Source organism: Sus scrofa, chromosome 13, assembly GCF_000003025.6.
Source record: "Sus scrofa isolate TJ Tabasco breed Duroc chromosome 13, Sscrofa11.1, whole genome shotgun sequence".
NCBI classification, from domain to species: domain Eukaryota; kingdom Metazoa; phylum Chordata; class Mammalia; order Artiodactyla; family Suidae; genus Sus; species Sus scrofa.
Window position 1 is genome coordinate 91,064,448 of NC_010455.5, and position 11,918 is coordinate 91,076,365.

At 45.7% G+C, this 11,918-nt stretch overlaps 1 long non-coding RNA gene across 1 annotated transcript in view; it reads left to right on the forward strand.

The window, feature by feature from the left end:
• LOC110256316 overlaps positions 1–6,738 on the forward strand; it is a 55,686-nt gene extending 48,948 nt beyond the window's left edge. Inside the window, exon 3 of the long non-coding RNA XR_002337727.1 lies at positions 3,671–6,738. This is a non-coding gene — a long non-coding RNA (uncharacterized LOC110256316). The remainder of the gene's footprint in view (positions 1–3,670) is intronic.

Genomic DNA, 11,918 nt, shown 5'->3' on the forward strand with positions numbered 1-11,918 from the left:
CTGCAACACCAGATCCTTAGCTCACTGAGCAAGGCCAGGGATCAAACCTGCATCCTCATGGATCCTAGTCAGATTCATTTCTGCTGCACCACAATGGGAACTCCCCCATCGACTCAACTTTTTTTAAAATGCAAATACTGTATGAGCTAATGCTGTAGATGATACATGACAGATGTATTAGCTTCCTAGGACTGCCCTACAAATGGTCAGAAATTTGAATAGCTTGAAACAATAGGACTTTTATTTTTTCATGATTCTAGAGGCTAGAAACCCTAAATCAAGGTGTCATAGGGCCTTCTCTCTCTGAGGTCCTAGGGGAGGACCCTTCTTTGTACCTTCCTAGCTTCTTGGCTGCTGGCCATCCTCAGTGTCCTTTGGTTTGGGAGAGGCATCACTGCCTCCATTATCACAGGTGTTCTCCCTGCATGTGTCAATGTGTCAGGTGTCTGTTACCAAATTTCCCTCTCCTTTTTTGGGGGGACCATGACTATGGCATGTGGAAGTTGCCAGGCCAGGGATCAAACCCGTGCCACAGCTATAACCAGAGCCATAGCAGTGAATACTGGATCCTTAACCTACTGAGCCATGAGGGAGCTCCACACTCTTCTTACAAAAAATCCAGTTATTGGATTATGGCCCACCCTATTCCAGCATGACCTTGTCTTAACTTGATTACCACTGCAAAGACCCTACCTCTAAGTAAGAATACATTCACATAGGGGTTAGGACTTGAACACATCTCTTTTGAGGGGTGTGTAATTCTATCCATAATAGCAGGTATACTGCCCACATGTAGCCCTCAGACCTCTAGACTGAGATCTTTGCCTCAAGATGGGGCACAGGACTGCTGAATTTTGGTAGTGAATTGTGTTTGGTAAAGGTCTGGATAAGGGCTGATCACACATGCAGCTCCCAGCTCAGGGTGTGCCCTTCAGAGGAAAACCTATGCAGCAAGATCCCTCCCTCAGGAAATGGTGCCCAGCCCTTCCCCAGTGTGGCTGATGTAATGGTCAGCATGGGTCTACTTGACACGGGTAGCTCTTGGGCCAAGCCCACCTGTGCCATGCAGTCTGATTCTACTTCCGTTTATTATTTATTTCAGCTCAATTCTTAGTCCTTGAGGGGGGAAACCTGTGTATAGTTCTAGCTCTGATCTTCTGATTCTCAACTCTGACTACATACAAGAAGCCCTTGCATATGTGAAGATCCTTCACATTGAATCAGACAGGCCCAGGGCTGAGTTGAAGAGATGGAAGAGAGGGAAGAGTTTGCCTCTGTTTGCCAGTAGAGGCATTTCTTACCTGGCTCCTCTCTATCTCTGTAGCCACATTAAACATCTCCCTCCACAACAAAGGATTCTAGTTTAACATTTCATGTCAGGTATTTAAAATCTATCATACAGCTTTTATTAGTCTCATATTGCCGCTGTTAACAAACTATGGTGAATTTGGTAGCTTAAATAATACAGATTTATCATCTTACAGTTCTGAAAGGCAGAAGTCTGAAATGGGTTCTTTCTGGCCTAAAATCAAGGTCTCAGCAGCCCTGTGTTCCTTCTGGGGGAGAATCTGTTTCCTTGTCCTTTCCAGCTCCTAGCAGACCTGCCCACATTCCTTGGCTCACAGCCCCCACCTTCTGCCTTCAGAGCCAGCAACAGTGAGTGTTATCCTTCTCATATCACATCACTCTCTCCGCTCTTCTGCCTTCCTCGTCCACATCTAAAGACCCTTGAGATTACATTGGGCCCACTGGGGTAATCCAGGATAATCTCCCTATTTTAGAGTCAGCTGTTTAGCAACCTTAATTCCCCTTGGCCATGTAATGGAATCTACACGAGTTGGGTAGGGTGTGGACATCTTTCAGAGGACCATCCTTCTGCCTACCACCCAGACCCAAGAGATGGCAGGGGAGGTAAGCCCAGGGTAACTAGTGATACCACAATCATAGAGCTAGCATGTGGCTGAGAACTCATGCCCATATTTCCCATCTCTATGACCTTTGAAAGGAATGGAGTCATGAGTTTTTGAATGGAGTTTTGAATGGAGTTCATGAGCTTAAATGGAAAGTATTTCCCCTTTCCATTTAAGCTACATTTATATGGTTTCATGGTTATTCTGCTCATTGTCCTCTGCTACAGGTAAGGTTCTGAGTCTTCAGATAAGAATCTTTAAAAAGCACCTTCCATTTTCCACCATCACCATCCTCTACTTTGTGTCCTTCCCACACTGGAAGTGGGGGGTGAGTGGGGAAGGTTCATTGCTGGAGAGGGCACTGTGTGGCAGGTGCTGACAGGAGAGGTGAAAGGGGCCACCATTTTCAGTCTGGAAGTCATGTTTTTCAGCCAATGCGAATGGTCATTTTGGCAATTTAGACTATCATTTTTGTGTTTTATGCCTTAGATGAGGCAAGACTGCTGTAACTTTTCCTCTTCCTTCAAAAGCGATCTTGCTGTACATGCCATCTATAGGATTATTCTCCGGGTTTGATTAGCGAAGGAGAAAGAGGCATTTGTGAGTGGGCCTGTGTGTGATCTTGCCTCTTTCTAGGTTGTTGGGAGGGAGAGGCGGGCTTCTCTTTCTCTCATTCTGCCCTCTCTTAGTCCTCAAAATGACCCGGTTTTCTTAACAAGCATCATTAGAAATACACTTTATAAAAGGAAGAAGATCCCTGTAAGATCAGTTCAACATAAAGGAATTATCTCAACACTTAAACACTTACACATTGTAAATGATCATAGATGAATTTCTCAGTGGCTTCTTTCTCTAGAAGTTCAAACAGCTGGAGCTATAAATCAGGAATAGAAGATAAAAATGAAAAGGAAGATGAAAGTTACATCCAGAAGATGTCAACTCACTGTTAATACCTCAAGGGAGTTCTTTGTTTCATTGCAAAATCACATTGCTAGAAGCTGACATATTATCTTATACAAGGCCATGTAAAACATAACATGGTAAAATTGGCTGGGGCGGGGGGGGGCACTGGCCTCACTTTTAAATTACTAAGTTTTAAACCAATGTCGTATCTTGAGCAATATAACAATAAATAGATTTTTTTTTCCCTAAGAGGTAGAATTTAGCTATGTTTAAAAGTGTTATGGAAATGCAGTTTTTGATGATTTCAGGCATGGGATATTCTTTAAAAATTTTTTTGTCAAAGTACAGTTAAGATACAATATTATACAAGGTACAGGTGTACAATATACTGAATCAAAAATTTTAAAGGTAATATTCCATTTATAAGTATTATAAAATATTGGCTATATTCCCCATGTTGTACAGTATATCCTTGTGGCTTTTTTTTCTTTTCTGGCCATGCCTGTGGCATGCAAAAGTTCCCAGGCCAAGGATTAAAGTTTGTGCCAGAGCAGTGATGTGAGCCACTGCTGTGACAACAGTGGATCCTTAACCCACTGAGCCACATGGGAACCCTGTAGCTTCTTTTACACTTAATAGTTTGTGCCTCTTAATCCTCTTGCTGCTATATTGCACCTGCCCTTCCTTCTCCCCACTGATAACCATAGTTTATTCTCTGTATCTGTGAGTCTGTTGCTTTTCCGTTGAGTATGGAATATTCTTGATCATGGTGAATTATGGGAGGAGAAATTCACAGCAGACATCTCCATTTCGGCAGCTTGAATTACTTATGCTCTTGATCCTTGCCTCTTTGGCAGGTATGTTTGGCCACATCAGACACTTACGTCATAGAGGTCCATCCAGGAGCATCAGTGGGGTCCCGCCTGTTTCCATGGTGAGTCTAGTATTCACCCAGGCTTCATCACCCTTTATCTGGCAGGAGGGGCAGGCGTGCACTCACCCGTTCAGTGAAACCATCCCTGGAGTAGTCAGGAGTCAGAGCAATGTGAGTGTCCTCAGTGAAAAGGCAGATGGTGGCCTTCTGAGCTGCTCCTGCAGCCCACAGGATGCCCGCTAGCGCTGCAGCCAGTGCGCGCTCCTGCTCCTGCTTGCTTATGGTGCACAAACTACAACGCAGGAGGAGGGTGGGAACGCATTGCAATGAGCATCTCCCAGCCAAGAGCCTGGACCTCCACTTCCATGAACCCTTCTGAGAACATTGTGGGTCTGCTTGGTTCCTCCCTCAGCCCGCTCTGTGAGAATGTCATGGAAGGCCTCATCCTCTCTGTCCCCACCCCACCCCGCCCCTGGCCCTGGGACCAGCATCCTCACCCCAGCACATTATTCCTCTTGGTTCCCCCTGAGCCCCCACTGAGTCCCATCCTTATCCTCTCTCCCAGACTTCAGTAAGGCTCCCCCCAAACTCTTTAACCCGATAACACAGCCCTTCCCAAGCACAACTCCAAACAATCCTTTCGTTTTATCTCCTAGGTTTCTATTTCACAACCCTCTGTTCCCGATGCACCAGTCCTCTAGACATATTTTCCACATTCCACCTCCATGCTTTTTCTCATGCACTCGTCTGCCTTTAATATGCATGTCATGCTTGTCCTTTCTGCCTGATCACACCCTACGAGTCATTTGAGGCCTCCTTAGGTTTGCCTTTATTAACCTGAGGCTTACATTCGCCTGGCACTCATGGGGCCCAGCTTTGCTCTTGTACCTAACACGCAGCACCTCATTTAATCCTTACAACAACTTTCGAGGTGGATACTATTATTACTCCCATTTTAGAGGTGAGGAAAGTAAGACAGACAGGTGGAGTAACTTGCCCCCCGTCTTTCACCTTTAAGGCAACAGAGCAGTGATTTGAATGGAGGCAGTCTGCCTCTGGACTCCCTGTCCTTAACCATTCTATTCCATCAGATAAACCCTACCTGCCAGACTTCCTGGAAATGAGAGCTGATCTTTATGTCACAGACCTTTCCTAGGCTAATTTTCTAAATATTTAGCATTGGCAACTTTAACATTGTCATGAAGAAACACGTGATGGAGGTGAAGAAATGAACTCGACCATGATTTTTAGAATCCATCCAGCTCTGTGGTGACCCGGAAATGAACAGCAGGAGCCTCAGTGTCCACATCCCTTGTCCAAGGTAGAATGAGGATAAATAAAACAAAGTGCTATGAGACTACAGAGGCAGGAGAGAGAACTTGCTATTGGGAAGGTTCAGGAAGGCTTTATGGAGCAGGTCAATAAGACCTCATTACCATTTATTTAATACTTGCCACATGCTGGGTCCTATGCTAACTGCCTTCTATTTGTGTAGAAAATGTTGTGTGTGTTCCCTCTAGATTCTTTGGGATGCCTTTTACTCAGTTGGTGGCCATGATGCCCCTGCTGCTTTGGGTCCTGCTGGTAGAGGCTCGGGCTTTTCGACTTTCTCTGAAGAATTGGAGCCACCTTCCCTGGAAGTGACTGGGAGTTATACCACCTTCCCAGAAGATAGCCCTTAGTGGATGCCTGATGGGGGTGGGAGGTGCCAAAGCCCCGCCCCCTTATCGGAAGATGGGGCAGTTGCCCCCCAGAGCTCCCATGGACCGGGCTGAAGCTACACACCAATAGCAACCACATCCTTCCTTCCCTCCTCCACCTTCCCTAGTCTGCTTCCCTGCTCTCTTACGGGTTTTTTTCTCCTGAGGGCATTCATGCCCTTAATGAATCACCTGCATAAAGCATTCCCATCTCTGGCTCTGCTTCTAAGGATCCTGGCAATTCACAATCTTAGAATAGATTAGACATCAGTTCCTGTTTTGGGTGATAACTTATCCTGCCTGAGGGCGGGGAGATGCCTTTTAATTATTTCTGTTTCCTCTAATATCAACCGTAGAGCCTTGTGCATGATAAGGGTTTGATAACCTTTAAGAACAAAATAATTTGAACTGATTTTTTAATAGGAAACTACCAAACACTGTACTTTAAAAACAGCCTGGTTAAATAGGAGAACAAATCCATCATTTATTAGCTTTTTCATTACCCCTTTCATTCCCTCTCCAGAATTGTTAGGTTGGGGCTTCCCATCAAATGCTGTCAAGTAAGCCCACCTGGTGACCAGGGGCTTCATTTCACCTGTCAGGGTGGTCTGCAGTGGAGCATAAAAACTGTCAGCATCATTCCTGCCACTGAACACTGAGAGGGGCTCTGGGAGAGGCCCCACCCCCACCCCAATTACAAAACCCAGCCCCTCTGGGAGAACCAGAGCCATTTCTCTCTTACGAGGCAAGTCCCCTTCCTGAGGCAACCCAGGGGATTTTCTCCAGTGATTATTTAGCCTATAAAGATTCTCATGAAATGGGTAATTCTTTTCACCTAGTTCTCATAGGCCTCTTACCTGAGAAAGTTACAATCTTTTCCCTTCCTTGTAAACAGCAAGTGTTTAATGATGGATCCTTGTACAGCCATCTGAATGCTTTGGGCACTTCCCTGAAATGGGGAGGGTGAGTGGTAAGGCTTTACAGTTGCAGTGGAGCCCTCACGGCCCACATGATAAAAGATAAGCCTTGGAAAGTGATGTCATTTTTTCTTCTTGGCAGCCTTTTCCTTTCTGGGTGCAGCATCCCCTCAGCTGAGCACAAGGACACTGTTCTCTTCATGTGTCACCACTCCCCCTGGGCTGTGGCGGGGAGCCACGGCTGGGCTGGAATCTGCAATGACTAGCCTCTCTGTGGAGCCCTGTCTTCTTCTCTGCCTTCACCAGGCCCTGCCTTATATCCAGCTTTTAGAATTTCGGAAAGTAAGGAACTGGTCGGCTAGCTTTTGAAATTCTGTGTGACTGGTGATCAATAATATGAATTATTGAGGGTTGGGTTTTTTTTTGCTTTTTAGGGCCACACCTGTGGCATATGGATGTTCCCAGGCTAGGGGTCCAATAGGAGCTGTAGCTGCTGGCCTACACAACAGCCACAGCAATGCAGGATCTGGGCTGCATCTATGACCTACACCACAGCTCATGACAGTGGCAATGCTGGATCCTTAACCCAGTGAGCAAGGCCAGGGATTGAACCTGTGTCCTCATGGATGCTACTCAGATTCGTTAACCACTGAGCCATGATGGGAACTCCAAATTATTAAGGTTTTAAACAAGCCAGAAAGAAATTCCTAGCTCTCTTCCTCCCTCTAAATTCTTAGGGATGCTGAGGACTTGGAGAGAAGAGCCAGGAAAATGAGAATTCAGAAGAGGGTGGGGAGGAGTTTGAGACTTCATTACATCCTAGGTAGCATGTTATAATTTTATCACTTAAGTTTAAATTTTAAGTTATAGGACTTCCCATTGTGGCTCAGCAGAAACAAATCTGACTAGTAACCATGAGGATTCGGGTTCAATCCCTGGCCTCACTCAGTGGGTTATGGATCCGGCATCTCCATGAGCTCTGGTGTAGGTCACAGATGTGGCTCAGATCTGGCGTTGCTGTGGTTGTGGTGTAGGACAGCAACTGTAGCTCCGATTTGACCCTTAACTTGGGAACCTCCATATGTCGCGGTGGGTGTGGCCCTAAAAAGCAAAAAAAAAAAAAAGAGAGAGAGAGAAAAAGAAAATTTTACATTATAAATATGTGTCTACATATGGTTATAATGAAAACATAGGGAGGAGGGTGGAAGAAAACACAGAAAGGGGAGCACAGCATTAGGAATTTAAAAAAAATTGTCACCTGCTATTACCTTTCCCACTTCCAAAGCAAAAGCCAGGTCAGAAAAAGGATCATGAAACCTGAAATAAGCCTTTGTCCAATCATAACTGAAGACCTGGATGGTATTTCCAAAGAGGCTCTGGCGTAGTTTCTGAAAAGAGGGGAAATAAGTGGTTCAAACAGAGAATTCTTCTAGACACAGCCCTCAACAAATGGCCATAAACCAGGCGGTGAAATCACGGAGGTGGGCACTTCCCCTTCTCATAGACAGGTTTGCGCATTATTCCCCGGTTGTAATTATCCAGTCCTGTGCCAGAGGTTTGAGTCGGGTCCACTTAGGACATTTTATCCTGAGGGCTCAGGGTGTCAAGCCCTTACTTGTTGTCCCTGTGTCTGTCACACCTACTCGCCATCTCCCCTGCTTACGCTCATAGTTCATGATGGGCTGCTGCGTGTTCCTCTATCCACGGCTCTGTAACCACTCTCTCTCCCACCTTTGGGTCTTTGGCTCTTGCTCCAGAAAAAAGGGAATAGGCAGGACTCCGTGATTCTAGCCTGAATGCAGTAGTTGTGCAAATGATATCAAACAAGCATTCTCTGTTCTCTTGCTCTAGAATAATTCAGGCTGTACTGGATACTCTATAGCACGTTGAGATTGGAGAGGGTCTTTTATAAAATGCCAGGAAAATGAGTACAAGCCTTTGCAAACCAAACACTTGACAAAAAGCAAATCCCTTTATGATCAGAGATGTAGCAATCATTCAGCAAATGCTAGGTCCTGCATGGGGTACAGAATGATAGAGTCTAATATAGCATGACTATGTACAAGACAGAATGCATCAAATTCCATAAGACAAAGTGCCAGGAGAGATGGGAGGAAGGAGAGAACTCCTGACTGAAGTACTCAGGAAGACTTCGTGGAAGAGGAAGCATTTAAATGAGGCTGGCAAATGGCTTTGAGCATTTATTGAACATTTTCTACATCCAGGCACGGGGCTAAGTGCTTTGTATTCACTATAGTAATTTCATTCTTTGGGGAAGGTACTGTTATTCTCCTCCTTTTACAGGAAAGGATCTGCTTAAGTTCACCCAGTCAGGAGAAGTAGAGCTGGGATTTGCACCTATTAACATCATTGATTCTCACACACACCCATAATTTAATCCTGTATGTGCCATCCTTATGACTGCTGTCATTTTTGTGTGCTGATCATTACTGAATTAATTAGTTTGGGCCACTTTTTTATAGCTTAGAAAACATTTATTTAAAACAACACTCTAGGAGTTCCCTGGTGGCTTAGCGGGTTAAGGATCTGGCATTGTCACTGCCGTAGCTCTGGTTACTGCTGTGGCGTGGGTTTGATCCCTGGCCTGGGAACTTCTGCATGCTCTGGGTGCAGCCAAAAAACCCCTAAGTTATATCAAACAGTAAAAAATAAAAGGACACTCTGTATCATGTCCTTAAGTGGGAATCAAAATCACTTGCCATAATAAAAAAATAATAGATATAGATGATGTTACTGAATTATTCTAGACACTTTTGTCTGTGAAAGCTCTGCCTGAGCCCTGCATGTTTTTTACTTAAAAAGGGAGGTAAGAAGTGTTAAAGAGGTGTGAACGTATACTGCCTCTTACCTGGCTTTCTTCCTGACCTGCCAGAGTGGAGAAGTGGCTGACTTTCCCATGAGGTAACCCAGTGCTATTTAATGTCACTCACTCCCATATTCCCCAAAGCCCCCCATGCTCCAGCACAGGCACATAGCCCACGTTCTGGGACAGACCACACAGTGGCCTATTGCCTGTGAAGGAGGGGATAGACAGTAACAGAGAGAAAGATCTACACACACACACACAGTGCTGGGATTCCAAGGATAATGAGTGCTTCAGTGGGACTAGAACACTGTGTGTGTGTGTGTGTGTGTGTGTGTGTGTGTGTGTGTGTGTGTGTGTGTTCTGGATCCTCGGGGCAGGAGGTCACTGGAGGCTAAGACTGGAAAATACCTTGGATCTGATCCTGGAGGGCTTTGAATATTACATGCACGCATTTGGAGCCAGTCGAAGAGTGTGGACAGAAGGAACATGGAGCCCCACTGGTCCAGAGCCAGGCGCCTCTTCCCAGCTGTGCACAGAGCAGGCCCTCATGGTTTCCAAGAAGGACAGATGCAGGAGGAGCAAGCATGCATCTGCAGCAGTCTTCCCCACGTCAGACCAGGGTCTGGTCTGCTCCCACCTTCTAAAGAAAAGATTGTCTCTACAGAGGAATAGAGGCAGGTGTATTTCAGAGTGAGCAAGAACCCAGAATTTCACTTGAAGGAAAATGATCTGTCCCATGTCTGTCAAGGAGAGGGCGCAAAGGCACAGAAGCTGCTCTTGGAGGACACAGACTGGGTATGTACCATGGTCACAAAAGGCACCTGCCCAGGACATCCCCAGAAGAGGATTGAATGTCAATGAAAAGTGTTTCCCTGATATATCAAGACTGCACAGCACAGAAGAAAGCCTGCTCACTGCCTACTCCAGGGTTGAGAAGCCCCCGCTCTGCTCCTTGCTGACCACGTGAACTGGGGCAGATTCCAGATCTCTCTAAGACTTCCTTTGCTTATCTTGAAATGGGGCTAATGCCTGCTCAGTTCCCATCTCTGAAATTGAAAGCTATTCCTGCAAGAGAAGTGTGGGAGTTCCCGTTGTGGCTCAGCAGTTTAAGAACCTGGTAGAGTATCCATGAGGAAGCAGGTTCAATCCCTGGCCTCGCTCAGTGGGTTAAGGATCCAGCATTGCTGTGAGCTGTGGTGTAGGTCGCAGACATGGCTTGGATCTGGTGTTGCTGTGGCCATGGTGTAGGCCTGCAGCTCCGATTCAACCCCTAGCCTGGGAACTTTCATATGCCACAGGCACAGCTATAAAAAGGAAAAAAAGAGAGGGAGGAAAAGTATTGAAAGGACCGAGGGAACCATGAGTGCTGTTATTACCTTTATGAAAACACAGCCTGTCTACTCTGGAAGGTCTTATGCTGCATGGAAGAAAATCATAGCCCAGATGGAAAAAGACCAGAGATTGGCAGGAATAAGGGAGGAGGAGCTATGTAGAATGTGAGAGAGTAAGACGGTGGTGACTAAGAAAGCTTGGAATTCAAATTCAATTTAAAAAATTTCTGCAAGCCAAACCAAACTCCTATTTCTGTTGCCAGCTGCCACCTCTGACTGAGGGAGCAGCACTGTCTGGATGAACCTTGGGGGGCCTAGAACAGGGGGCTGCAGGCCTCTCCAGGCAGCCCCCACTGGCCAGAATGACAGCAAAGATGACTCACCTCACCTACATAACACTGACTTTCATAGCCATATCATTTATAGCAAGATAAACTTGACATATAGTCAGTGATACGCATACGTTGCTGTGCTGCCTGGTAACCAGACACAAATGGTAAATGGTTCTAATAAATGACTGTAATGACTGTTATTATTTAACACAATCAAGTGCAGTTGGTAGTTTTTCTCTCTTCACTTTGTTAGTTTTCCAGGATTTGTAATGAATACCTCTCTTTCCTGATTGCTGTGATGATGATAATGATGTGATCATTATCTCTCTCAGTCTCTCCCTCTTACACACACACACACACACACACACACACACACAGGTCCTAGATCATTCTCCCCAGCAGGTTTCATTTCCTTACCTCAACTGCCTTGTTCCTTGTCCCCAGGCTTAGTTTCCACGTGACCACCTGTCCCTGTCCAGTCCTCCCCAGATCCTCCCTAACCTGCCCCCCACAACTTGCGGTAAAATAATTCTCATTGCAGCTCCTTCCATAAATCTTTTCCTGCCTTAGAAATTACTGGACCCTCATGGATTCAGAGTTTAGAATTTGTGAGTCCTAAGAAGACACTTTTATCCTGGCCCATTGAGCAGTGTGGTAGTCTCTTGACTTGGTCAAACATGAACACACCAATGATTTCTCAGCTCTGGTGCAGCACCCCATACATAGCAGGCTCACAAGAAGTATTTGCTGAATTTAAAAAAGAAAATCTAACTTGGCCCTTTCATGTTAAAGTTCAAGGACCTGGGGCCCAGGGTAGTAAGGTGATATGCTCAAGGTCACACATCTAGTAAATGGTAGTGTCAAGACCCAAATGCAGGCCTTTCAGCTGGTACCAGTCAGGGTCCCAGCAGGAAAGAGATGAAACTGAAGTCAGGATAATTAACTGGGAAAATTCAGTTCAGGGACTATTTACAAAGCTCTGGGTTGCATGTAGGGAAACACAATGACTGCTGCAGGATCCCTGGGTTGGAAAGAGTGAGAAGTCACCATGTGTCTGAGACCTGCAGGGGCAGCGTGAAGGAGAGAGCCCTGGGGAGAGACCTGCCCTCTGAGGAGAGGGAGCT